Here is a 24549-nt window from a genome sequence, read left to right on the forward strand (position 1 = left end):
ATGCTTGCACTAGTTGTTGCATTTGGTTTGTTGTTTGGGGGTGCTTCAGTATTAGGCAGCCTTCTGCCCTCCCATGTTCATCTGAAAATATGTGTTCTCCCTGCAGTTGTTGTCCCCAGATGAGAGTTCCCTTGTGCTGCCTCAGTTGAATCTCCTTTACTTGACAGAGATGTGCCTGAGCAGCGGCCCTCCCCAGCCCTATCCCAAATCATACTTATTTTGCATAGGAGATACCATGGTCATGAAGATTGTTCTCCCAGGGTTAGGTTAATTCATTGCATTCTGGGTATGCTGACCCCTGTGATTTCCCCAAATGTGGGAAACTCAACTGCATTATTTGTGGTAGTGGGGGACTGTGTTTGTGCTTTCCTCTGGTCAGCTCTGGTAAAAGTCAGATTTCTTTGTCTCAGATCTTCCTCTAGCCTTGTTCTTCTTTCGAGAGTTCCCTTGTGCTGCCTCAGTTGGATCTCCTTCACTTGACAGGGGGGTGCCCGAGCAGCGACCCTCCCCAGCTCTAGCCCAACTCCTACTTACCTGCCAGGTGAGATACTATGATCATGAAGATGCTTCTCCCAGGGCAAGGCTCACCCATTGCACTCTGGGTGTGCTGCCCCTGCGATTTCCCCAAATGTGGGAAACTTGACTGCATAATTTGTGTTTCCCCTGGTCGGCTCTCATATAATTCAGATCTCTTTGTCTCAGGTCTCTCTCCAGCCTAGTTTGCTGTCTGTTTCCACTTCTTTTTTCTTGAGCCCCTCCCTTCTATACCCTTGTGCACTATCCTGACTTCTCCCGTCTGCTTACTTTGTGCCTTCCAACGCACAATACAAACTACAGGTAGTGCTGCAGGGCCCACACCCTTTTACTTGCTTTACAGAGCAGCTCTGGAGCTGTTACAGTGCCCAGCTGCTGCAAGAAATCAGCTTGAATGCTTCAGGGGCTGGGGCATAGCCAACATGAGCCCCACACCGAAGGAGGGTGGAGGTGTTTAATGCGAACTAGGGGTCATCCAAGCGCCGCAAAAGGCCGCCATGCCCTGCACACCCCTTTATTCTTTTCATATGCAGACGAGGGTTGAAGCCAACTTTGACCCACTGCTTGGATGACATCACCATATTCAAATCCATCTGCTGCAGGCCTTCCCCCAGGAATGCTTGCACTAGTTGTTGCATTTGGTTTGTTGTTTGGGGGTGCTTCAGTATTAGGCAGCCTTCTGCCCTCCCATGTTCATCTGAAAATATGTGTTCTCCCTGCAGTTGTTGTCCCCAGATGAGAGTTCCCTTGTGCTGCCTCAGTTGAATCTCCTTTACTTGACAGAGATGTGCCTGAGCAGCGGCCCTCCCCAGCCCTATCCCAAATCATACTTATTTTGCATAGGAGATACCATGGTCATGAAGATTGTTCTCCCAGGGTTAGGTTCATTCATTGCATTCTGGGTATGCTGACCCCTGTGATTTCCCCAAATGTGGGAAACTCAACTGCATTATTTGTGGTAGTGGGGGACTGTGTTTGTGCTTTCCTCTGGTCAGCTCTGGTAAAAGTCAGATTTCTTTGTCTCAGATCTTCCTCTAGCCTTGTTCTTCTTTCGAGAGTTCCCTTGTGCTGCCTCAGTTGGATCTCCTTCACTTGACAGGGGGGTGCCCGAGCAGCGACCCTCCCCAGCTCTAGCCCAACTCCTACTTACCTGCCAGGTGAGATACTATGATCATGAAGATGCTTCTCCCAGGGCAAGGCTCACCCATTGCACTCTGGGTGTGCTGCCCCTGCGATTTCCCCAAATGTGGGAAACTTGACTGCATAATTTGTGTTTCCCCTGGTCGGCTCTCATATAATTCAGATCTCTTTGTCTCAGGTCTCTCTCCAGCCTAGTTTGCTGTCTGTTTCCACTTCTTTTTTCTTGAGCCCCTCCCTTCTATACCCTTGTGCACTATCCTGACTTCTCCCATCTGCTTACTTTGTGCCTTCCAACGCACAATGCAAACTACAGGTAGTGCTGCAGGGCCCACACCCTTTTACTTGCTTTACAGAGCAGCTCTGGAGCTGTTACAGTGCCCAGCTGCTGCAAGAAATCAGCTTGAATGCTTCAGGGGCTGGGGCATAGCCAACATGAGCCCCACACCGAAGGAGGGTGGAGGTGTTTAATGCGAACTAGGGGTCATCCAAGCGCCGCAAAAGGCCGCCATGCCCTGCACACCCCTTTTTTCTTTTCATATGCAGACGAGGGTTGAAGCCAACTTTGGCCCACTGCTTGGATGACATCACTATATGCATATCCGTCTTCTGCAGACCTTCCCCCAGGAATGCTTGTACTAGTTGTTGCATTTGGTTTGTTGTTTGGGGGTGCTTCAGTATTAGGCAGCCTTCTGCCCTCCCATGTTCATCTGAAAATATGTGTTCTCACTGCAGTTGTTGTCCCCAGATGAGAGTTCCCTTGTGCTGCCTCAGTTGAATCTCCTTTACTCTAAAACTTGTAAAACTTAGCAAAAGTGTTTACTAAATAGCTGCTCGGCAAAGTTGCAATGCCGAGACTCCCCGACCAGCTGCCCAGGATGAACCCACCTTTCTAGTAGAATGGGTCTTCACCTAATTCAGTAACGGCAATCCTGCCGTGGAATGAGCATGCTGAATCTTACCACAGATCCAGCGCATAATTGTCTACATGGAAGCAGGACACCCAATCCTGTTGGGAGCATACAGGACAAACAGAGCCTCTGTTTTCCTAATCTGAACCGTTCTGGTGACATAAATTTTCAAAGTTCTGACCACAGCCAGAGACTTTGACTCAACGAAGGTGTCAGTGGCCAAAGGCACCATGTGGAAAGATGAACCACCTTCGGCAGAAATAGTTGACGTGTCCTCAATTCTGCTCTATCTTCATGAAATATCAAATAAAGGCTCTTGTGATACTGCATGGTTTGTACTGTTTTCCATGTGCTCCCAGATCTTTCAAGCAAGAAGCATGGTCAAGAAAGTACTGTTTGAAAAGAAACAACATTTACTGTCATTGTTATAGAATTTGGGAGAAAAAACAAGAAGAAATCTGCACTGTTGACGCACTGGACAGAATGAATGAATCATAAAATATAACCTTTATTAAGTATGTATTAAAATTGGATAAATATTAATATTATTATCCCAAACTGCAGTGAAACATAAAGGTTAAAATCACAGAACTAACATACATGTGCATAAGAAGAATAAAGAGATGTGAAAAAAAGGTTTAAAAAGCGTGTCCGTGTGTGATTATTTTTGAAGGCACAACCCTGGCGGGGTTGTTTATATAGATATATATGTTGCTAATAATCACTTTCTAGCGTAATGTTATTAAATAGCTGTTAGTATCTATGTCGTCAGGTACCACTGGGTCGTATCCTATATACTCCTGTGGGAAACTTGACTGCATAATTTGTGTTTCCCCTGGTCGGCTCTCGTATAATTCAGATCTCTTTGTCTCAGGTCTCTCTCCAGCCTAGTTTGCTGTCTGTTTCCACTTCTCTTTTCTTGAGCCGCTGCCTTCTATGCCCTTGTGCACTCTCCAGACTTCTCCTGTCTGCTTACTTTGTGCCTTCCAACGCACAATGCAAACTACAGGTAGTGCTGCAGGGCCCACACCCTTTTACTTGCCTTACAGAGCAGCTCTGGAGCTGTTACAGTGCCCAGCTGCAGCAAGAAATCAGCTTGAATGCTTCAGGGGCTGGGGCATAGCCAACATGAGCCCCACACCGACGGAGGGTGGAGGTGTTTAATGCAAACTAGGGGTCAGCCAAGCGCCGCAAAAGGCCGCCATGCCCTGCATGCCCCTTTTCTCTTTTCATATGCAGACGAGGGTTGAAGCCAACTTTGACCCACTGCTTGGATGACATCACCATATGCAAATCCATCTGCGGCAGGCCTTCCCCCAGGAATGCTTGCACTAGTTGTTGCATTTGGTTTGTTGTTTGGGGGTGCTTCAGTATTAGGCAGCCTTCTGCCCTCCCATGTTCATCTGAAAATATGTGTTCTCCCTGCAGTTGTTGTCCCCAGATGAGAGTTCCCTTGTGCTGCCTCAGTTGAATCTCCTTTACTTGACAGAGATGTGCCTGAGCAGCGGCCCTCCCCAGCCCTATCCCAAATCATACTTATTTTGCATAGGAGATACCATGGTCATGAAGATTGTTCTCCCAGGGTTAGGTTCATTTATTGCGTTCTGGGTATGCTGACCTCTGTGATTTCCCCAAATGTGGGAAACTCAACTGCATTATTTGTGGTAGTGGGGGACTGTGTTTGTGCTTTCCTCTGGTCAGCTCTGGTAAAAGTCAGATTTCTTTGTCTCAGATCTTCCTCTAGCCTTGTTCTTCTTTCAAGAGTTCCCTTGTGCTGCCTCAGTTGGATCTCCTTCACTTGACAGGGGGGTGCCCGAGCAGCGACCCTCCCCAGCTCTAGCCCAACTCCTACTTACCTGCCAGGTGAGATACTATGATCATGAAGTTGCTTCTCCCAGGGCAAGGCTCACCCATTGCACTCTGGGTGTGCTGCCCCTGCGATTTCCCCAAATATGGGAAACTTGATTGCATAATTTGTGTTTCCCCTAGTCGGCTCTCATATAATTCAGATCTCTTTGTCTCAGGTCTCTCTCCAGCCTAGTTTGCTGTCTGTTTCCACTTCTTTTTTCTTGAGCCCCTCCCTTCTATACCCTTGTGCACTATCCTGACTTCTCCTCCTGTCTGCTTACTTTGTGCCTTCCGATGCACAATGCAAACTACAGGTAGTGCTGCAGGGCCCACACCCTTTTACTTGCCTTACAGAGCAGCTCTGGAGCTGTTACAGTGCCAAGCTGCTGCAAGAAATCAGCTTGAATGCTTCAGGGGCTTGGGCATGGCCAACATGAGCCCCACACCGAAGTAGGGTGGGGGTGTTTAATGCGAACTAAGGGTCATCCAAGCGCCGCAAAAGGCCGCCATGCCCTGCATACCCCTTTTCTCTTTTCATATGCAGATGAGGGTTCCAGCCAACTTTGGCCCACTGCTTGGATGACATCACTGTATGCAAATCCGTCTTCTGCAGACCTTCCCCCAGGAATGCTTGTACTAGTTGTTGCATTTGGTTTGTTGTTTGGGGGTGCTTCAGTATTAGGCAGCCTTCTGCCCTCCCATGTTCATCTGAAAATATGTGTTCTCCCGGCAGTTGTTGTCCCCAGATGAGAGTTCCCTTGTGCTGCCTCAGTTGAATCTCCTTTACTTGACAGAGATGTGCCTGAGCAGCGGCCCTCCCCAGCCCTATCCCAAATCATACTTATTTTGCATAGGAGATACCATGGTCATAAAGATTGTTCTCCCAGGGTGAGGTTCATTCATTGCATTCTGGGTATGCTGACCCCTGTGATTTCCCCAAATGTGGGAAACTCGCCTGCATTTTTTGTGGTAGTGGGGGACTGTGTTTGTGTTTTCCTCTGGTCAGCTCTGGTAAAAGTCAGATTTCTTTGTCTCAGATCTTCCTCTAGCCTTGTTCTTCTTTCGAGAGTTCCATTGTGCTGCCTCAGTTTGATCTCCTTCACTTGACAGGGGGGTACCCGAGCAGCGACCCTCCCCAGCTCTAGCCCAACTCCTACATAACTGCCAGGTGAGATACTATGATCATGAAGGTGCTTCTCCCAGGGCAAGGCTCACCCATTGCACTCTGGGTGTGCTGCTCCTGCGATTTCCCCAAATGTGGGAAACTTGACTGCATAATTTGTGTTTCCCCTGGTCGGCTCTCGTATAATTCAGATCTCTTTGTCTCAGGTCTCTCTCCAGCCTAGTTTGCTGTCTGTTTCCACTTCTCTTTTCTTGAGCCGCTGCCTTCTATGCCCTTGTGCACTCTCCTGACTTCTCCTGTCTGCTTACTTTGTGCCTTCCAACGCACAATGCAAACTACAGGTAGTGCTGCAGGGCCCACACCCTTTTACTTGCCTTTCAGAGCAGCTCTGGAGCTGTTACAGTGCCCAGCTGCTGCAAGAAATCAGCTTGAATGCTTCAGGGGCTGGGGCATAGCCAACATGAGCCCCACACCGACGGAGGGTGGAGGTGTTTAATGCGAACTAAGGGTCATCCAAGCGCCGCAAAAGGCCGCCATGCCCTGCATACCCCTTTTCTCTTTTCATATGCAGATGAGGGTTCCAGCCAACTTTGGCCCACTGCTTGGATGACATCACCGTATGCAAATACGTCTTCTGCAGACCTTCCCCCAGGAATGCTTGTACTAGTTGTTGCATTTGGTTTGTTGTTTGGGGTGCTTCAGTATTAGGCAGCCTTCTGCTCTCCCATGTTCATCTGAAAATATGTGTTCTCCCTGCAGTTGTTGTCCCCAGATGAGAGTTCTCTTGTGCTGCCTCAGTTGAATCTCCTTTACTTGACAGAGATGTGCCTGAGCAGCGGCCCTCCCCAGCCCTATCCCAAATCATACTTATTTTGCATAGGAGATACCATGGTCATGAAGATTGTTCTTCCAGGGTGAGGTTCATTCATTGCATTCTGGGTATGCTGACCCCTGTGATTTCCCCAAATGTGGGAAACTCGACTGCATTATTTGTGGTAGTGGGGGACTGTGTTTGTGCTTTCCTCTGGTCAGCTCTGGTAAAAGTCAGATTTCTTTGTCTCAGATCTTCCTCTAGCCTTGTTCTTTTTTTGAGAGTTTCCTTGTGCTGCCTCAGTTGGATTTCCTTCACTTGACAGGGGGGTGCCCGAGCAGCGACCCTCCCCAGCTCTAGCCCAACTCCTACTTACCTGCCAGGTGAGATACTATGATCAGGAAGGTGCTTCTCCCAGGGCAAGGCTCACCCATTGCACTCTGGGTGTGCTGCTCCTACGATTTCCCCAAATGTGGGACACTTGACTACATAATTTGTGTTTCCTCTGGTCGGCTACTCGTATAATTCAGATCTCTTTGTCTCAGGTCTCTCTCCAGCCTAGTTTGCTGTCTGTTTCCACTTCTCTTTTCTTGAGCCCCTGCCCTTGCCCTTGTGCACTCTCCTGACTTCTCCTGTCTGCTTACTTTGTGCCTTCCAACGCACAATGCAAACTACAGGTAGTGCTGCAGGGCCAACACCCTTTTACTTGCCTTACAGAGCAGCTCTGGAGCTGTTACAGTGCCCAGCTGCTGCAAGAAATCAGCTTGAATGCTTCAGGGGCTGGGGCATAGCCAACATGAGCCCCACACCGACGGAGGGTGGAGGTGTTTAATGCGAACTAAGGGTCATCCAAGCGCCGCAAAAGGCCGCCATGCCCTGCATACCCCTTTTCTCTTTTCATATGCAGATGAGGGTTCCAGCCAACTTGGCCCACTGCTTGGATGACATCACCGTATGCAAATCCGTCTTCTGCAGACCTTTTCCCAGGAATGCTTGTACTAGTTGTTGCATTTGGTTTGTTGTTTGGGGGTGCTTCAGTATTAGGCAGCCTTCTGCTCTCCCATGTTCATCTGAAAATATGTGTTCTCCCTGCAGTTGTTGTCCCCAGATGAGAGTTCCCTTGTGCTGCCTCAGTTGAATCTCCTTTACTTGACAGAGATGTGCCTGAGCAGCGGCCCTCCCCAGCCCTATCCCAAATCATACTTATTTTGCATAGGAGATACCATTGTCATGAAGATTGTTCTCCCAGGGTGAGGTTCATTCATTGCATTCTGGGTATGCTGACCCCTGTCATTTCCCCAAATGTGGGAAACTCGACTGCATTATTTGTGGTAGTGGGGGACTGTGTTTGTGCTTTCCTCTGGTCAGCTCTGGTAAAAGTCAGATTTCTTTGTCTCAGATCTTCCTCTAGCCTTGTTCTTTTTTCGAGAGTTTCCTTGTGCTGCCTCAGTTGGATCTCCTTCACTTGACAGGGGGGTGCCCGAACAGCGACCCTCCCCAGCTCTAGCCCAACTCCTACTTACCTGCCAGGTGAGATACTATGATCAGGAAGGTGCTTCTCCCAGGGCAAGGCTCACCCAATGCACTCTGGGTGTGCTGCTCCTACGATTTCCCCAAATGTGGGACACTTGATTACATAATTTGTGTTTCCTCTGGTCGGCTCTCGTATAATTCAGATCTCTTTGTCTCAGGTCTCTCTCCAGCCTAGTTTGCTGTCTGTTTCCACTTCTCTTTTCTTGAGCCGCTCCCTTCTATGCCCTTGTGCACTATCCTGACTTCTCCCGTCTGCTTACTTTGTGCCTTCCAACGCACAATGCAAACTACAGGTAGTGCTGCAGGGCCCACACCCTTTTACTTGCTTTACAGAGCAGCTCTGGAGCTGTTACAGTGCCCAGCTGCTGCAATAAATCAGCTTGAATGCTTCAGGGGCTGGGGCATAGCCAACATGAGCCCCACACCGAAGGAAGGTGGAGGTGTTTAATGCAAACTAGGGGTCATCCAAGCGCCGCAAAAGGCCGCCATGCCCTGCACACCCCTTTTTTATTTTCATATGCAGACGAGGGTTGAAGCCAACTTTGACCCACTGCTTGGATGACATCACCATATGCAAATCCATCTGCTGCAGGCCTTCCCCCAGGAATGCTTGCACTAGTAGTTGCATTTGGTTTGTTGTTTGGGGGTGCTTCAGTGTTAGGCAGCCTTCTGCCCTCCCATGTTCATCTGAAAATATGTGTTCTCCCTGCAGTTGTTGTCCCCAGATGAGAGTTCCCTTGTGTTGCCTCAGTTGAATCTCCTTTACTTGACAGAGATGTGCCTGAGCAGCGGCCCTCCCCAGCCCTATCCCAAATCATACTTATTTTGCATAGGAGATACCATGGTCATGAAGATTGTTCTCCCAGGGTGAGGTTCATTCATTGCACTCTGGGTATGCTGACCCCTGTGATTTCCCCAAATGTGGGAAACTCGACTGCATTATTTGTGGTAGTGGGGGACTGCGTTTGTGCTTTCCTCTGGTCAGCTCTGGTAAAAGTCAGATTTCTTTGTCTCACATCTTCCTCTAGCCTTGTTCTTCTTTCGAGAGTTCCCTTGTGCTGCCTCAGTTGGATCTCCTTCACTTGACAGGGGGTGCCCGAGCAGCAATCCTCCACAGCTCTAGCCCAACTCCTACTTACCTGCCAGGTGAGATACTATGATGTTCACTGTTAGGGCAATCAGGATGTGGAATTCCCTGCCAGGGAAGGTGGTAATGGCGGACTCTGTAATTGGATTTAAAAAAGGAATGGATACATTTCTGAATGAAAAAGCTATCCAAGGTTATAATACTTAAAATATCAACATGGTTAATCCGGGGGTAACATGAGTTATAGTAGCTAACTAGTCATAAAACATTATTCAGCAAGTATGTAGAATCATCACAACTTAAAACAGGTTGAACACGATGGGCAATTTGCCTCTATTCAACCTCAAAAACTATGTTACTATATGTTACTATATTACTATGTTACTGTAGTATACAGAACACCACAATGTAATGAGCAGTGATAGTGAGCACTGATGAGGATACTAGAACTGACACTGAGCAGCAAGATGCAGCACTGGACTATTAGTAATGTACTGTAGTATGCTGAGCACCACAATGCAGCACAAGACAATGAGCAGTGATACTGAGCACTGATGAGGATACTACTGAGAACTGACACTGAGCAGGAGAGACACACTACTAGTATTACTGAGCAGCAATAAGTAACCACTGATACTGAGCACTGATATTGAGATTTCCACTGAGAGAACATAGCCACGTCCTCTCCGCTCTCTCTTCAATGCACGAGTAAAAATGGCGGCAACGCGCAGCTCTTTATATGGAATCCGAATCTCGAGAGAATCCGACAGCGGGATGATGACATTTTCCCTTGTTCAGGTTTTCCGAGTCAGGCGGGAACAACCGAGCCTGCCTCGGACCAGTGTAAACCACGTGGAGTTCGTCGGGAATTCGGTTCTCGGAGAACCGAACCCGCTCCTCTCTACCTTATACCCATCAATTTTTTTATTTTCAATCTAAGCCCCTGCAGTTTTCTGTAAGCATCTGCTTCGCTATGATGATCAACAAGTCACAAGGGCAAACACTCAGGGCTTGAGGCGTAGATCTTAGGACCAGCTGCTACAAGCATGGCAGAGGTGTCACTATCACTGGTGACACCCAGAGAGGTGGCGAAGGAGATTGTAATGCAGTGCGCGCAGATAAGCAGCGCAATGGTAAAAAGGAGGCATGGTTTCATAGGTAGGGGCGTGGCCTGGTGGCCTGAATCTACATTTTGTTGCTCCGGGTGTCCCGGGGGTTGGGGGCTGCACCCGGGGACTAGTGTGTGTGCGGTGCTGGCTCCTGCACAGTGACAGGGCATGGCCACCCAGCATGACGCCTCCATTCTTGACCATGCTGTAATTGCAGTCGCACTGCAGTTCAGCGTGATCATAAAAAATGGTGTAGCCTCCTGCTGGTGCAGACTGTATGTGCGCGCAGGAAGCCGCCACCATTTTTGTGATCACAGCGGCTGAATGTGATGTCATACAGCCGCTGTGACCACGCCCCCTGTGTCTCCTCCGTTGCAGACCCCATTTTGAAGCCTTGCCCCCGCACCGCTCCATCCCTGACTTGGAAATGGAGTGTTGCTGACCCCCCTCTCCCCCCCCCCGCCCCGATTGACAGGCAGAGGTGATCGCATTCTCTGCGGGGTGCCGCAGAAAATGCAGGCACATGCGTATGCTGTTAGCAATTTTTGCAGTTGGATCGCTTATTGTGATTGCATTCCAACCTGAATCAGGCCCTATTACCTATCACAATGCGCTGCGGGCAGTACAAAATTGGGTTAATATAGGAGTAAAACTCCCAGACCTGTGCTCCTTAACTGTACCTGGTGGCTAGTGGAGCGGCTGCCCAGTAATCAGTGTCCACGCCAGTGCGCACACGGTCCACCCCCTACGGCCACGCTCCCCTTCATCAGCGGCCTCGTGATCCGGAAGGGCGGTGTGTGTGTGACTGACCTTAGGAAGAAACTGGAGCCTCCGCTGCAGTGACCCAGCAACCAGGGCACGGGAGTATACAGCGCCGCTGGGAGTGATGAAGCTGCAGTAAAGATGTCTATTAGACCTAGCCTGCTGCAGCCCTTGTAGATTCTCATAAAACAAGTTCTTCTTTTCTTGTCAAAATTAATAGCTAAGAATAGGCTGCCTGAGGCAGGCCCCTGTTAAGTGGCCTGCTACTGAAGGCACCAACTACAAACTGAGCTCCCTGTTCATGGAAGCGGGGTTATAGAGGAGGATGCGCTGAGCATCTTGGGAACAGTCAAAAGCTTTGAGCCGGTTGGTGCCTCAGATCAAGATCCTACTCTACACCCCAATGTGAATCCTTGTGGAGTCCAGTGTACCCCACAGAAGAAATGTGTCACACCCATTGGCAGCAACCTTAGAATAGCTGCTGACGGGCACAATTGAGAAAGGAAGGGGGGGGGGACATTTGAATCCAGCACATAGATGCAATTCAAATATGTAATTTGTACCTTCCTATTTTAAAATATAATGGATGAACCTCACCCTGTGAGAACAATCTTCATGATCAAGAGATCTCATATGCAAAATAAGTATGAGTTGGGATAGGGCTGGGAAGGGTGGCTGCTCGGGCAGCCCCTCCCCCGTCAAGTTAAGGAGATTCAACTGAGGACGCACAAGGGAACTCTCGTCTGGGGACAACAACTGCAGGGAGACCACATCTGTTCAGATGAACATGGGAGGGTGGAAGGCTGCCTAATATTGAAGCACCATAAAATATCAAACCATATGCAACAACTAGTACAAGCATTCCTGGGGGAAGGTCTGCAGAAGACGGATTTGCATACGGTGATGTCATCCAAGATGTGGGCCAAAGTTGGCTGGAACCCTCATCTGCATATGAAAAGAGAAAAGGGGCATGCAGGGCATGGCGGCCTTTTGCGGTGCTTGGATGACCCCTAGTTCGCATTAAACACCCCCACCCTCCTTTGGTGTGGGGCTCATGTTGGCCATGCCCCATCCCCTGAAGCATTCAAGCTGATTTCTTGCAGCAGCTGGGCACTGTAACAGCTCCAGAGCTGTTCTGTAAGGCAAGTAAAAGGGTGTGGGCCCTGCAGCACCACCTGTAGTTCGCATTGTGCGTTGGAAGGCACAAAGTAAGCAGACGGGAGGAGAAGTCAGGATAGTGCGCAAGGGCATCCTTTTCTCTTAGTCCGTAGAGGATGCTGGGGTCACATTAAGAACCATGGGGTATAGACGGGATCCGCAAGAGACATGGGCACTTTAAGACTTTCAAAGGGTGTGAACTGGCTCCTCCCTCTATGCCCCTCCTCCAGACTCCAGTTATAGGAACTGTGCCCAGGGAGACGGACATTTCGAGGAAAGGATTTATTGTTAAACTAAGGTGAGCATCTTACCAGCTCACACCTTAAGCATGCCGCAGAACGTGGCATTCAACAGAACACAAGCCAACGGCATGAACAATTGCAGCAAAAAGCTGACCAGAACCATAACATAACATGTGTATAACCACAAGTAATAACTGCAGACACAGTATGGACTGGGACGGGTGCCCAGCATCCTCTACGGACTAAGAGAAAAGGATTTACCTGTAGGTATTAAAATCCTATTTTCTCATACGACCTAGAGGATGCTGGGGTCACATTAAGAACCATGGGGTTATACCAAAGCTCTTGAACGGGTGGGAGAGTGCGTACGACTCTGCAGCACCGAATGACCCAACTTGAGGTTATCATCAGCCAAGGTATCAAACTTGTAAAACTTAGCAAAAGTGTTTACTAAATAGCTGCTCGGCAAAGTTGCAATGCCGAGACTCCCCGACCAGCTGCCCAGGATGAACCCACCTTTCTAGTAGAATGGGTCTTCACCTAATTCAGTAACGGCAATCCTGCCATGGAATGAGCATGCTGAATCTTACCACAGATCCAGCGCATAATGGTCTACATGGAAGCAGGACACCCAATCCTGTTGGGAGCATACAGGACAAACAGAGCCTCTGTTTTCCTAATCTGAACCGTTCTGGTGACATAAATTTTCAAAGTTCTGACCACAGCCAGAGACTTTGACTCAACGAAGGTGTCAGTGGCCAAAGGCACCATGTGGAAAGATGAACCACCTTCGGCAGAAATTGTTGACGTGTCCTCAATTCTGCTCTATCTTCATGAAAGATCAAATAAAGGCTCTTGTGATACTGCATGGTTTGTACTGTTTTCCATGTGCTCCCAGATCTTTCAAGCAAGTAGCATGGTCAAGAAAGTTCTGTTTGAAAAGAAACAACATTTACTGTCATTGTTATAGAATTTGGGAGAAAAAACAAGAAGAAATCTGCACTGTTGACGCACTGGACAGAATGAATGAATCATAAAATATAACCTTTATTAAGTATGTATTAAAATTGGATAAATATTAATATTATTATCCCAAACTGCAGTGAAACATAAAGGTTAAAATCACAGAACTAACATACATGTGCATAAGAAGAATAAAGAGATGTGAAAAAAAGGTTTAAAAAGCGTGTCCGTGTGTGATTATTTTTGAAGGCACAACCCTGGCGGGGTTGTTTATATAGATATATATGTTGCTAATAATCACTTTCTAGCGTAATGTTATTAAATAGCTGTTAGTATCTATGTCGTCAGGTACCACTGGGTCGTATCCTATATACTCCCTTCACTCAATAGGGGTTACCTCCCGGGAAGCCATCCCCATTGGCGAATTTGTGGGGGTGATTGAGTATAACCGGTAAGCTAACCTCCAATTTGTGGGGTGCTTAGGTAGATGGGGATCACTTATTTCTCTGTGTCCCCTAAGACTATATTCCTAAATTCAATACCACAGGGGGATAGCTTTCTATATCGGATAAGGAATCACTTGATAGGGAAATCTCTATGCATCATGGAAAGATCATATTTATTAATATCCAAACTAAAAAAATGATGAATAGCTTTAATTTAGCTGTTTAGATATAGTTAATTGGCGAGATATACCAACAGGTGCGGTTGCCTTAAGGAATATGGCAATTCCAATATAAATAGCAGCCCTCCTTCATATAATCAGCCAGATCTTATTAAATCTGGTCCAGATATAGCCGTTCAGATATACTTAATTGACAACATATATCAATCGGTGGGGTTGCCTTAAGGAATATAGCAATTCCAATTCTCATATAAATAGCAACCTTCCTTCATATATTCAGCCAGATCTTATTTAATCTGATCTAGGCGTAGGCAATAATGCTTTCCTTAGAGGTATAGCCACCTCAATTCTTATTAGGAAGCAAAGTGTCTGTCATAATGGTTTATCCAATTCATCTAAGAAATAATATATTCCATGTGTCAGAGATTCATTACTCTCTATTTACACTGTTAAAGAGTTAATTCTTATTATGTTACAGTGTAATGAAATTATCATATAGGGAGATGTGGCAATTCCATGTGCTATATATATAATAACCCTTAGTGGTCCAGATTCCACAATGAGGAATTTTCTTATAAACCGCTGAAACACACAGCTGTTTGACTGACTTCCAAATATATCTATCTCACTTTGTAACAGTCTTATGATAGAGAAACTGTTACATATTCGGTCACTTAGTTATCTAAAGGTAAACAGACTCAGTGTGAGGGTAATATAATATATCAAATGCGCTGTCAATAATCGTGGTAACTGGTGTAATAATGTGGTATATTGAGTATGCTAGTAAGGCATATAACTGCTCTCCAGCCTTTAAGTGTTACCAATCAATTTGTTACACTGTAAAGGATTTATGGTGTCCTGTTAGGACATGCAGCTGCTAGGCTGACTCAAAGATTTATCCATTTGTAACAATTATGTAACAGTTATATACATGTTACTGGTATTACATAGAAATAGTATGACACAGGCCAGCAGTCCCATGTGTCTAGATTCCACAATAGGAGATTTTCTTTGTCTTATAAACTGCTGGAACACACAGCTGCTAGACTGACTTCAAATATATATATTACTTTGTAACAGTCTTATAGTAAAGAGACTGTTACACACTGTCATTTAGTTATCTCAAGGTTAGCAGATTCTGTGTGAGGATAGTGTTCTGTTAGAACATGCAGCTGCTAGGCTGACTCATAGAAAATGTATCCATTTGTAACAAATGACACATACAGCATTAAATTAATATCTATAGCAGCCCATGTGACATCTCTACTCTTATCATAATTGTCTGGTTATTGCCAATCTGGACAGCAGGAGTGATATATATTCACTAGTCCCAATATCCCATCATATAAATATACCCACACTGATATACTTTCTTATCAAGAGTTATTAGTAGCTATCTGTATGCACTTTAGACATTGTATCTGCTAAGTGACATCATATCTAGTGTATTCCTTTCTTATAGCTCAGCTTCTATTCCCTATTAGTGGAGACTAACAGCTAACATCATAATCATATATTTTTGTTTTATAACATTTCACATGAGTCAAATACACGCGGACACGCCGTGCCCTACACGTGTGTTTCACTGCATCTATGGCAACTTACATTAAAGCTAACAAGAAAGCATACTCGTTCTGTCTTTAAACTGATAAAAGAAACCCCAATAATATGGGGCATGCAAAAATTGAGATAAAACTCAGTTTTGCTCCTCTCCACGGAAATCTTTAATAAAAGGCGAAATATTTGTTCGTTCTGAAGAGAAACCAGAGCATGACCAAGATTCCACCTGTCGCCTGAGTGCCATGCCAGCAGTTCTCATTGAGCTCAAAGTGAGCACCCAATTTGAAAGAAAGATAGCAGATTTCTCACCAGGCTTCCCCTAGCTATAAACATGGTTTGTACTCTTTTCCATGTGTTCCCAGATCTTTCAAGCAATTAGTATAGTCAAGAAAGTTCTGTTTGAAAAGAAACAAACATTTACTGTCATTTCTATGCAAATGAGCTTACATTAAAGCACACTCGTTCTATCTTTAAACAGATAAAATAAAACCCCAATAAGATGGGGAATGCAAAATTTGAGATAAAACTCAGTTTTGCTCCTCTCCACGGAAATCTTTAGTAAAAGGCGAAAGATTTGTTCGTTCTGAAGAGAAACCAGAGCATGACCAAGATTCCACCTGTCGCCTGAGTGCCATGCCAGCAGTCCTCATTCAGCTCAAAGTGAGCACCCAATTTGAAAGAAAGAAAGCAGATTTCTCACCAGGCTTCCCCTTGCTATAAGCATGGTTTGTACTCTTTTCCATGTGCTCCCAGATCTTTCAAGCAAGTAGCATGGTCAAGAAAGTTCTGTTTGAAAAGAAACAGACATTTACTGTCATTGTTATACAAATAAACTTACATTAAAGCCAACAAGAAAGCACACTCATTCTGTCCTTAAACTGATAAAAGAAACCCCAATAATATGGGGCATGCAAAAATTGAGATAAAACTCAGTTTTGCTCCTCTCCACGGAAATCTTTAATAAATGGCGAAAGATTTGTTAATTCTGAAGAGAAACCAGAGCATGACCAAGATTCCACCTGTCGCCTGAGTGCCATGCCAGCAGTCCTCATTCAGATCAAAGTGAGCGCCCAATTTGAAAGAAAGCAGATTTCTCACCTGGCTTCTCCTTGCTATAAGCATGGTTTGTACTGTATTCCATGTGCTCCCAGATCTTTCAAGCAAGTAGCATGGTCAAGAAAGTTCTGTTTGAAAAGAAACAAACATTTACTGTAATTTCTATGCAAATGAGCTTTCATTAAAGCACACTCATTCTATCTTTAAACCGATAAAAGAAAATCCAAAAAGATGGGGCATGCAAAAATTGAGGTAAAACTCAGTTTTGCTCCTCTCCACGGAAATCTTTAGTAAAAGGCGAAAGATTTGTTCGTTCTGAAGAGAAGCCAGAGCATGACCAAGATTTTCATCTGAAAATATGTGTTCTCCCTGCAGTTGTTGTCCCCAGATGAGAGTTCCCTTGTGCTGCCTCAGTTGAATCTCCTTTACTTGACAGAGATGTGCCTGAGCAGCGGCCCTCCCCAGCCCTATCCCAAATCATACTTATTTTGCATAGGAGATACCATGGTCATGAAGATTGTTCTCCCAGGGTGAGGTTCATTCATTGCATTCTGGGTATGCTGACCCCTGTGATTTCCCCAATGTGGGAAACTCGACTGCATTATTTGTGGTAGTGGGGGACTGTGTTTGTGCTTTCCTCTGGTCAGCTCTGGTAAAAGTCAGATTTCTTTGTCTCAGATCTTCCTCTAGCCTTGTTCTTCTTTCGAGAGTTCCCTTGTGCTGCCTCAGTTGGATCTCCTTCACTTGACAGGGGGTGCCCGAGCAGCAATCCTCCACAGCTCTAGCCCAACTCCTACTTACCTGCCAGGTGAGATACTATGATCTTCACTGTTAGGGCAATCAGGATGTGGAATTCCCTGCCAAGGAAGGTGGTAATGGCGGACTCTGTAATTGGATTTAAAAAAGGAATGGATACATTTCTGAATGAAAAAGCTATCTAAGGTTATAATACTTAAAATATCAACATGGTTAATCCGGGGGTAACATGAGTTATAGTAGCTAACTAGTCATAAAACATTATTCAGCAAGTATGTAGAATCATCACAACTTAAAACAGGTTGAACACGATGGGCAATTTGCCTCTATTCAACCTCAAAAACTATGTTACTATATGTTACTATATTACTATGTTACTGTAGTATACAGAAAACCAAAATGCAATGAACAGTGATAGTGAGCACTGATGAGGATACTAGAACTGACACTGAGCAGCAAGATGCAGCACTGGACTATTAGTAATGTACTGTAGTATGCTGAGCACCACAATGCAGCACAAGACAATGAGCAGTGATACTGAGCACTGATGAGGATACTACTGAGAACTGACACTGAGCAGGAGAGACACACTACTAGTATTACTGAGCAGCAATAAGTAACCACTGATACTGAGCACTGATATTGAGATTTCCACTGAGAGAACATAGCCACGTCCATTCCGCTCTCTCTTCAATGCACGAGTAAAAATGGCGGCAACGCGCAGCTCTTTATATGGAATCCGAATCTCGCGAGAATCCGACAGCGGGATGATGACATTTTCCCTTGTTCAGGTTTTGCGAGTCAGGCGGGAACAACCGAGCCTGCCTCGGACCAGTGTAAACAACGTGGAGTTCGTGGGGAATTCGGTTCTCGGAGAACCGAACCCGCTCCTCTCTACCTTATACCAATCAATTTTTTTATTTTCAATCTAAGCCCCTGCAGTTTTCTGTAAGCATCTGCTTCGCTATGATGATCAACAAGTCACAAGGGCAAACACTCAGGGCTTGAGGCGTAGATCTTAGGACCAGCTGCTACAAGCATGGCAGAGGTGTCACTATCACTGGTGACACCCAGAGAGGTGGCGAGGGAGATTGTAATGCAGTGCGCGCAGATAAGCAGCGCAATGGTAAAAAGGAGGCATGGTTTCATAGGTAGGGGCGTGGCCTGGTGGCCTGAATCTACATTTTGTTGCTCCGGGTGTCCCGGGGGTTGGGGGCTGCACCCGGGGACTAGTGTGTGAGCGGTGCTGGCTCCTGCACAGTGAAAGGGCATGGCCACCCAGCATGACGCCTCCCTTCTTGACCATGCTGTAATTGCAGTCGCACTGCAGTTCAGCGTGATCATAAAAAATGGTGTAGCCTCCTGCTGGTGCAGACTGTATGTGCGCGCAGGAAGCCGCCAGCATTTTTGTGATCACAGCGGCTGAATGTGATGTCATACAGCCGCTGTGACCACGCCCCCTGTGTCTACTCCGTTGCAGACCCCATTTTGAAGCCTTGCCCCCGCACCGCTCCGTCCCTGACTTGGAAATGGAGTGTTGCTGACCCACCTATCCCCCCCCGCCCCGATTGACAGGCAGAGGCGATCGCATTCTCTGCGGGGTGCCGCAGAAAATGCAGGCACATGCGTATGCTCTTAGCAATTTTTGCAGTTGGATCGCTTATTGTGATTGCAATCCAACCTGAATCAGGCCCTATTACCTATCACAATGCGCTGCGGGCAGTACAAAATTGGGTTAATATAGGAGAAAAACCCCCAGACCTGTGCTCCTTAACTGTACCTGGTGGCTAGTGGAGCGGCTGCCCAGTAATCAGTGTCCACGCCAGTGCGCACACGGTCCACCCCCTACGGCCACGCTCCCCTTCATCAGCGGCCTCGTGATCCGGAAGGGTGGTGTGTGTGTGACTGACCTTAGGATGAAACCGGACCCTCCGCTGCAGTGACCCAGCAACCAGGGCACGGGAGTATACAGCGCCGCTGGGAGTGATGAAGCTGCAGTAAAGATGTCTATTAGACCTAGCCTGCTGCAGCCCTTGTAGATTCTCATAAAACAAGTTCTTCTTTTCTTGTCAAAATTTATAGCTAAGAATAGGCTGCCTGAGGCAGGCCCCTGTTAAGTGGCCTGCTACTGAAGGCACCAACTACAAACTGAGCTCCCTGTTCATGGAAGCGGGGTTATAGAGGAGAATGCACTGAGCATCTTGGGAACAGTCAAAAGCTTTGAGCCGGTTGGTGCCTCAGATCAAGATCCTACTCTACACCCCAATGTGAATCCTTGTGGAGTCCAGTGTACCCCACAGAAGAAATTAATGTGTCACACCCATTGGCAGCAACCTTAGAATAGCTGCTGACGGGCACAATTGAGAAAGGAAGGGGGGTGGGGGGACATTTGAATCCAGCACATAAATGCAATTCAAATATGTAATTTGTACCTTCCTATTTTAAAATATAATGGATGAACCTCACCCTGTGAGAACAATCTTCATGATCAAGAGATCTCATATGCAAAATAAGTATGAGTTGGGATAGGGCTGGGGAGGGTGGCTGCTCGGGCAGCCCCTCCCCCGTCAAGTTAAGGAGATTCAACTGAGGAAGCACAAGGGAACTCTCGTCTGGGGACAACAACTGCAGGGAGACCACATCTTTTCAGATGAACATGGGAGGGCGGAAGGCTGCCTAATACTGAAGCACCATCAAATATCAAACCATATGCAACATCTAGTACAAGCCTTCCTGGGGGAAGGTCTGCAGCAGACGGATTTGCATACAGTGATGTTATTCAAGCAGTGGGCCAAAGTTGGCTGGAACCCTCATCTGCATATGAAAAGAGAAAAGGGGCGTGCAGGGCATGGCGGCCTTTTGCAGTGCTTGGATGACCCCTAGTTCTCTTTAAACACCCCCACCCTCCTTTGGTGTGGGGCTCATGTTGGCCATGCCCCATCCCCTGAAGCATTCAAGCTGATTTCTTGCAGCAGCTGGGCACTGTAACAGCTCCAGAGCTGTTCTGTAAGGCAAGTAAAAGGGTGTGGGCCCTGCAGCACCACCTGTAGTTTGCATTGTGCGTTGGAAGGCACAAAGTAAGCAGACGGGAGGAGAAGTCAGGATAGTGCGCAAGGGCATCCTTTTCTCTTAGTCCGTAGAGGATGCTGGGGTCACATTAAGAACCATGGGGTATAGACGGGATCCGCAAGAGACATGGGCACTTTAAGACTATCAAAGGGTGTGAACTGGCTCCTCCCTCTATGCCCCTCCTCCAGACTCCAGTTATAGGAACTGTGCCCATGGAGACGGACATTTCGAGGAAAGGATTTATTGTTAAACTAAGGTGAGCATCTTACCAGCTCACACCTTAAGCATGCCGCAGAACGTGGCATTCAACAGAACACAAGCCAACGGCATGAATAATTGCAGCAAAAAGCTGACCAGAACCATAACACAACATGTGTATAACCACAAGTAATAACTGCAGACACAGTATGGACTGGGACGGGTGCCCAGCATCCTCTACAGACTAAGAGAAAAGGATTTACCGGTAGGTATTAAAATCCTATTTTCTCATACGACCTAGAGGATGCTGGGGTCACATTAAGAACCATCATAGGTGTGCGCAGGGGGGGTGCCTGGTGCGCACAGGCACCCCCTAATGTCTGGCACCCCGATCTCACATGCCTGATGCCAAGCAGGCTGATCACTGTCCCCTCTACGCTGCACCCTGTCGACTGCATCACTGACCGGACGCCTGGGTTAATCAAGGGTGCCACTGCCACCGGCTTTCAAACTCCCGGCTCCACCTCCATGTACAAAAACAGCGTGATGTGACGTGATTACATCATGCTGCTCGCACGCCCACCCGTCACACCTGCCACAAGCCCACCTCTCTCCTTCTATGCTATGCCAACGCCAGCCAATGATGAGGATCAGCATGCAGCCAGAGTTCCTCTTAGGAAGACAGATTCAATACTGGCGGGCGGTCTGCAGCAGCATTTTTTCAGCAGCAGCTCGTTTTTTCCAGCAGCAGCAGTACTAGTCTGCGACTGTCAGTGTCAGTGAGTGACTGACTTGTAAGTAAGCTGCTGCAGCTTGCAGGGGAAAGAGAGAAGGAGCCAGACCAGGCTGAGGAGGAGCACTGTAATTGCAGTGAGTGCCATCAGGGGTGTTTGTTTGGTGCACACCACAACATCTGAAAATGTATCTGCTTTATTAGGATTGGTGCAAGGGTGGATATTTTATATTGCGTTGACCGTCAATAGATGGTGCTAGACACGCCCAAAAGGCAGTGCTAGACACACCCCTCCGATGGGGCACCCCCTAATAAAATGTGCTGCGCACACCTATGAGAACCATGGGGTTATACCAAAGCTCTTGAACGGGTGGAAGAGTGCGTACGACTCTGCAGCACCGAATGACCCAACTTGAAGTTATCATCGGCCAAGGTATCAAACTTGTAAAACTTAGCAAAAGTGTTTACTAAATAGCTGCTCGGCAAAGTTGCAATGCCGAGACTCCCCGACCAGCTGCCCAGGATGAACCCACCTTTCTAGTAGAATGGGTCTTCACCTAATTCAGTAACGGCAATCCTGCCATGGAATGAGCATGCTGAATCTTACCACAGATCCAGCGCATAATGGTCTACATGGAAGCAGGACACCCAATCCTGTTGGGAGCATACAGGACAAACAGAGCCTCTGTTTTCCTAATCTGAACCGTTCTGGTGACATAAATTTTCAAAGTTCTGACCACAGCCAGAGACTTTGACTCAACGAAGGTGTCAGTGGCCAAAGGCACCATGTGGAAAGATGAACCACCTTCGGCAGAAATTGTTGACGTGTCCTCAATTCTGCTCTATCTTCATGAAAGATCAAATAAAGGCTCTTGTGATACTGCATGGTTTGTACTGTTTTCCATGTGCTCCCAGATCTTTCAAGCAAGTAGCATGGTCAAGAAAGTTCTGTTTGAAAAGAAACAAACATTTACTGTCATTGTTATGCAAATAAACTTACATTAAAGCTAACCAGAAAGCACACTCGTTCTGTCTTTAAACTGATAAAAGAAACCCCAATAATATGGGCATACCTCCCAACTTTGTCGGCTCGCAAAGAGGGACACACGCGCGGCGAAGTCGCACGCGCTCCCAAAAAGGGCGTGGCCTAAGTAAAAAGGGGCATGGCTTCGCGGGAGGACCCGCGATCGCGAGTCACGCCCCCGTTTTCGGCACTGAGGGGGCATGCCCAGCGCTCTGTGAGCCGCTGGCATGCCACCTCTCCCTCTGACTTCAGTGAATAGACGCTGTGCGCACAGCGACTATTCACCGCTGCTCTGCTAAGCAGGGCAGCGACAGACAGAGCCTCCCAACTGTCCTCCCCACCGCGGGACACTGCGGCCCGCAGGTGGGACAGCGGGACAGTCCCCAAAAAACGGGACTGTCCCGCGAAAATCGGGACAGTTGGGAGGTATGATATGGGGCATGCAAAAATTGAGATAAAACTCAGTTTTGCTCCTCTCCACGGAAATCTTTAGTAAAAGGCGAAAGATTTGTTCGTTCTGAAGAGAAACCAGAGCATGACCAAGATTCCACCTGTCGCCTGAGTGCCATGCCAGCAGTCCTCATTCAGCTCAAAGTGAGCACCCAATTTGAAAGAAAGAAAGCAGATTTCTCACCAGGCTTCCCCTTGCTATAAACATGGTTTGTACTCTTTTCCATGTGCTCCCAGATCTTTCAAGCAATTAGTATGGTCAAGAAAGTTCTGCTTGAAAAGAAACAGACATTTATTGTCATTGTTATGCAAATAAACTTACATTAAAGCTAACAAGAAAGCACACTCGTTCTGTCTTTAAACTGATAAAAGAAACCCCAATAATATGGGGCATGCAAAAATTGAGATAAAACTCAGTTTTGCTCCTCTCCACGGATAATCTTTAATAAAAGGCGAAAGATTTGTTCATTCTGAAGAGAAACCAGAGCATGACCAAGATTCCACCTGTCGCCTGAGTGCTGTGCCAGCAGTCCTCATTCAGATCAAAGTGAGCGCCCAATTTGAAAGAAAGCAGATTTCTCACCTGGCTTCTCCTTGCTATAAGCATGGTTTGTACTGTATTCCATGTGCTCCCAGATCTTTAAAGCAAGTAGCATGGTCAAGAAAGTTCTGTTTGAACATAAATAAACATTTACTGTCATTTCTATGCAAATGAGCTTACATTAAAGCACACTCATTCTATCTTTAAACCGGTAAAAGAAACCCCAAAAAGATGGGGCATGCAAAAATTGAGATAAAACTCGGTTTTGCTCCTCTCCACGGAAATCTTTAGTAAGAGGCGAAAGATTTGTTCGTTCTGAAGAGAAACCAGAGCATGACCAAGATTTTTATCTGAAAATATGTGTTCTCCCTGCAGTTGTTGTCCCCAGATGAGAGTTCCCTTGTGCTGCCTCAGCTGAATCTCCTTTACTTGACAGAGATGTGCCTGAGCAGCGGCCCTCCCCAGCCCTATCCCAAATCATACTTATTTTGCATAGGCGATACCATGGTCATGAAGATTGTTCTCCCAGGGTGAGGTTCATTCATTGCATTCTGGGTATGCTGACCCCTGTGATTTCCCCAAATGTGGGAAACTCGACTGCATTATTTGTGGTAGTGGGGGACTGTGTTTGTGCTTTCCTCTAGTCAGCTCTGGTAAAAGTCAGATTTATTTGTCTCAGATCTTCCTCTAGCCTTGTTCTTCTTTCGAGAGTTCCCTTGTGCTGCCTAAGTTGGATCTCTTTCACTTGACAGGGGGGTGCCCGAGTAGCGACCCTCCCCAGCTCTAGCCCAACTCCTACTTACCTGCCAGGTGAGATACTATGATCATGAAGGTGCTTCTCCCAGGGCAAGGCTCACCCATTGCACTCTGGGTGTGGTGCCCCTGCGATTTCCCCAAATGTGGGAAGCTTGACTGCATAATTTGTGTTTCCCCTGGTCGGCTCTCGTATAATTCAGATCTCTTTGTCTCAGGTCTCTCTCCAGCCTAGTTTGCTGTCTGTTTCCACTTCTTTTTTCATGAGCCCCTCCCTTTTATACCCTTGTGCACTATCCTGACTTCTCCTCTTGTCTGCTTATTTTGTGCCTTCCAATGCACAATGCAAACTACAGGTAGTGCTGCAGGGCCCACACCCTTTTACTTGCCGTACAGAGCAGCTCTGGAGCTGTTACAGTGCCCAGCTGCTGCAAGAAATCAGCTTGAATGCTTCAGGGGCTGGGGCATAGCCAACATGAGCCCCACACCGAAGGAGGGTGGAGGTGTTTAATGCGAACTAGGGGTCATCCAAGCGCCGCAAAAGGCCGCTATGCCCTGCACGCCCC

The 24549-nt window shown here is 47.0% G+C and overlaps 20 non-coding genes and 3 pseudogenes across 20 annotated transcripts; 16 read left to right on the top strand and 7 right to left on the bottom strand.

The window, feature by feature from the left end:
- The first annotated feature begins 210 nt into the window (after positions 1–210).
- Positions 211–374, top strand: LOC135014231 (U1 spliceosomal RNA). The gene has a single exon (XR_010212779.1). It is a non-coding gene; the product is annotated as a U1 spliceosomal RNA (small nuclear RNA).
- A 152-nt stretch (positions 375–526) lies between these two features.
- LOC135014246 (U1 spliceosomal RNA) lies at positions 527–668 on the top strand (annotated as a pseudogene).
- A 692-nt stretch (positions 669–1360) lies between these two features.
- Positions 1361–1524, top strand: LOC135014230 (U1 spliceosomal RNA). The gene has a single exon (XR_010212778.1). It is a non-coding gene; the product is annotated as a U1 spliceosomal RNA (small nuclear RNA).
- Positions 1525–1676: 152 nt separating this feature from the next.
- Positions 1677–1818, top strand: LOC135014247 (U1 spliceosomal RNA; annotated as a pseudogene).
- A 2296-nt stretch (positions 1819–4114) lies between these two features.
- On the top strand, positions 4115–4278 carry LOC135014242 (U1 spliceosomal RNA). Its single transcript, XR_010212790.1, has one exon. It is a non-coding gene; the product is annotated as a U1 spliceosomal RNA (small nuclear RNA).
- A 152-nt stretch (positions 4279–4430) lies between these two features.
- Positions 4431–4565, top strand: LOC135014256 (U1 spliceosomal RNA; annotated as a pseudogene).
- Positions 4566–5267: 702 nt separating this feature from the next.
- On the top strand, positions 5268–5431 carry LOC135014239 (U1 spliceosomal RNA). The gene has a single exon (XR_010212787.1). It is a non-coding gene; the product is annotated as a U1 spliceosomal RNA (small nuclear RNA).
- Positions 5432–5583: 152 nt separating this feature from the next.
- Positions 5584–5746, top strand: LOC135014254 (U1 spliceosomal RNA). The gene has a single exon (XR_010212799.1). It is a non-coding gene; the product is annotated as a U1 spliceosomal RNA (small nuclear RNA).
- Positions 5747–6416: 670 nt separating this feature from the next.
- On the top strand, positions 6417–6580 carry LOC135014234 (U1 spliceosomal RNA). Its single transcript, XR_010212782.1, has one exon. It is a non-coding gene; the product is annotated as a U1 spliceosomal RNA (small nuclear RNA).
- Positions 6581–6732: 152 nt separating this feature from the next.
- LOC135014251 (U1 spliceosomal RNA) lies at positions 6733–6896 on the top strand. The gene has a single exon (XR_010212796.1). It is a non-coding gene; the product is annotated as a U1 spliceosomal RNA (small nuclear RNA).
- A 667-nt stretch (positions 6897–7563) lies between these two features.
- LOC135014241 (U1 spliceosomal RNA) lies at positions 7564–7727 on the top strand. The gene has a single exon (XR_010212789.1). It is a non-coding gene; the product is annotated as a U1 spliceosomal RNA (small nuclear RNA).
- Positions 7728–7879: 152 nt separating this feature from the next.
- On the top strand, positions 7880–8042 carry LOC135014257 (U1 spliceosomal RNA). The gene has a single exon (XR_010212801.1). It is a non-coding gene; the product is annotated as a U1 spliceosomal RNA (small nuclear RNA).
- A 671-nt stretch (positions 8043–8713) lies between these two features.
- On the top strand, positions 8714–8877 carry LOC135014229 (U1 spliceosomal RNA). The gene has a single exon (XR_010212777.1). It is a non-coding gene; the product is annotated as a U1 spliceosomal RNA (small nuclear RNA).
- A 6622-nt stretch (positions 8878–15499) lies between these two features.
- LOC135014264 (U5 spliceosomal RNA) lies at positions 15500–15615 on the bottom strand. The gene has a single exon (XR_010212808.1). It is a non-coding gene; the product is annotated as a U5 spliceosomal RNA (small nuclear RNA).
- A 275-nt stretch (positions 15616–15890) lies between these two features.
- LOC135014260 (U5 spliceosomal RNA) lies at positions 15891–16006 on the bottom strand. The gene has a single exon (XR_010212804.1). It is a non-coding gene; the product is annotated as a U5 spliceosomal RNA (small nuclear RNA).
- Positions 16007–16292: 286 nt separating this feature from the next.
- On the bottom strand, positions 16293–16408 carry LOC135014265 (U5 spliceosomal RNA). Its single transcript, XR_010212809.1, has one exon. It is a non-coding gene; the product is annotated as a U5 spliceosomal RNA (small nuclear RNA).
- Positions 16409–16678: 270 nt separating this feature from the next.
- LOC135014261 (U5 spliceosomal RNA) lies at positions 16679–16794 on the bottom strand. Its single transcript, XR_010212805.1, has one exon. It is a non-coding gene; the product is annotated as a U5 spliceosomal RNA (small nuclear RNA).
- A 144-nt stretch (positions 16795–16938) lies between these two features.
- Positions 16939–17101, top strand: LOC135014232 (U1 spliceosomal RNA). Its single transcript, XR_010212780.1, has one exon. It is a non-coding gene; the product is annotated as a U1 spliceosomal RNA (small nuclear RNA).
- A 5562-nt stretch (positions 17102–22663) lies between these two features.
- Positions 22664–22776, bottom strand: LOC135014266 (U5 spliceosomal RNA). The gene has a single exon (XR_010212810.1). It is a non-coding gene; the product is annotated as a U5 spliceosomal RNA (small nuclear RNA).
- Positions 22777–23062: 286 nt separating this feature from the next.
- LOC135014267 (U5 spliceosomal RNA) lies at positions 23063–23179 on the bottom strand. The gene has a single exon (XR_010212811.1). It is a non-coding gene; the product is annotated as a U5 spliceosomal RNA (small nuclear RNA).
- Positions 23180–23449: 270 nt separating this feature from the next.
- LOC135014262 (U5 spliceosomal RNA) lies at positions 23450–23565 on the bottom strand. Its single transcript, XR_010212806.1, has one exon. It is a non-coding gene; the product is annotated as a U5 spliceosomal RNA (small nuclear RNA).
- A 144-nt stretch (positions 23566–23709) lies between these two features.
- LOC135014235 (U1 spliceosomal RNA) lies at positions 23710–23873 on the top strand. Its single transcript, XR_010212783.1, has one exon. It is a non-coding gene; the product is annotated as a U1 spliceosomal RNA (small nuclear RNA).
- Positions 23874–24025: 152 nt separating this feature from the next.
- On the top strand, positions 24026–24188 carry LOC135014255 (U1 spliceosomal RNA). Its single transcript, XR_010212800.1, has one exon. It is a non-coding gene; the product is annotated as a U1 spliceosomal RNA (small nuclear RNA).
- The last annotated feature ends 361 nt before the right edge of the window (positions 24189–24549 follow it).

The sequence above is a fragment of the Pseudophryne corroboree genome, unplaced genomic scaffold (genome assembly GCF_028390025.1).
Source record: "Pseudophryne corroboree isolate aPseCor3 unplaced genomic scaffold, aPseCor3.hap2 scaffold_2796, whole genome shotgun sequence".
NCBI classification, from domain to species: Eukaryota; Metazoa; Chordata; class Amphibia; order Anura; family Myobatrachidae; genus Pseudophryne; species Pseudophryne corroboree.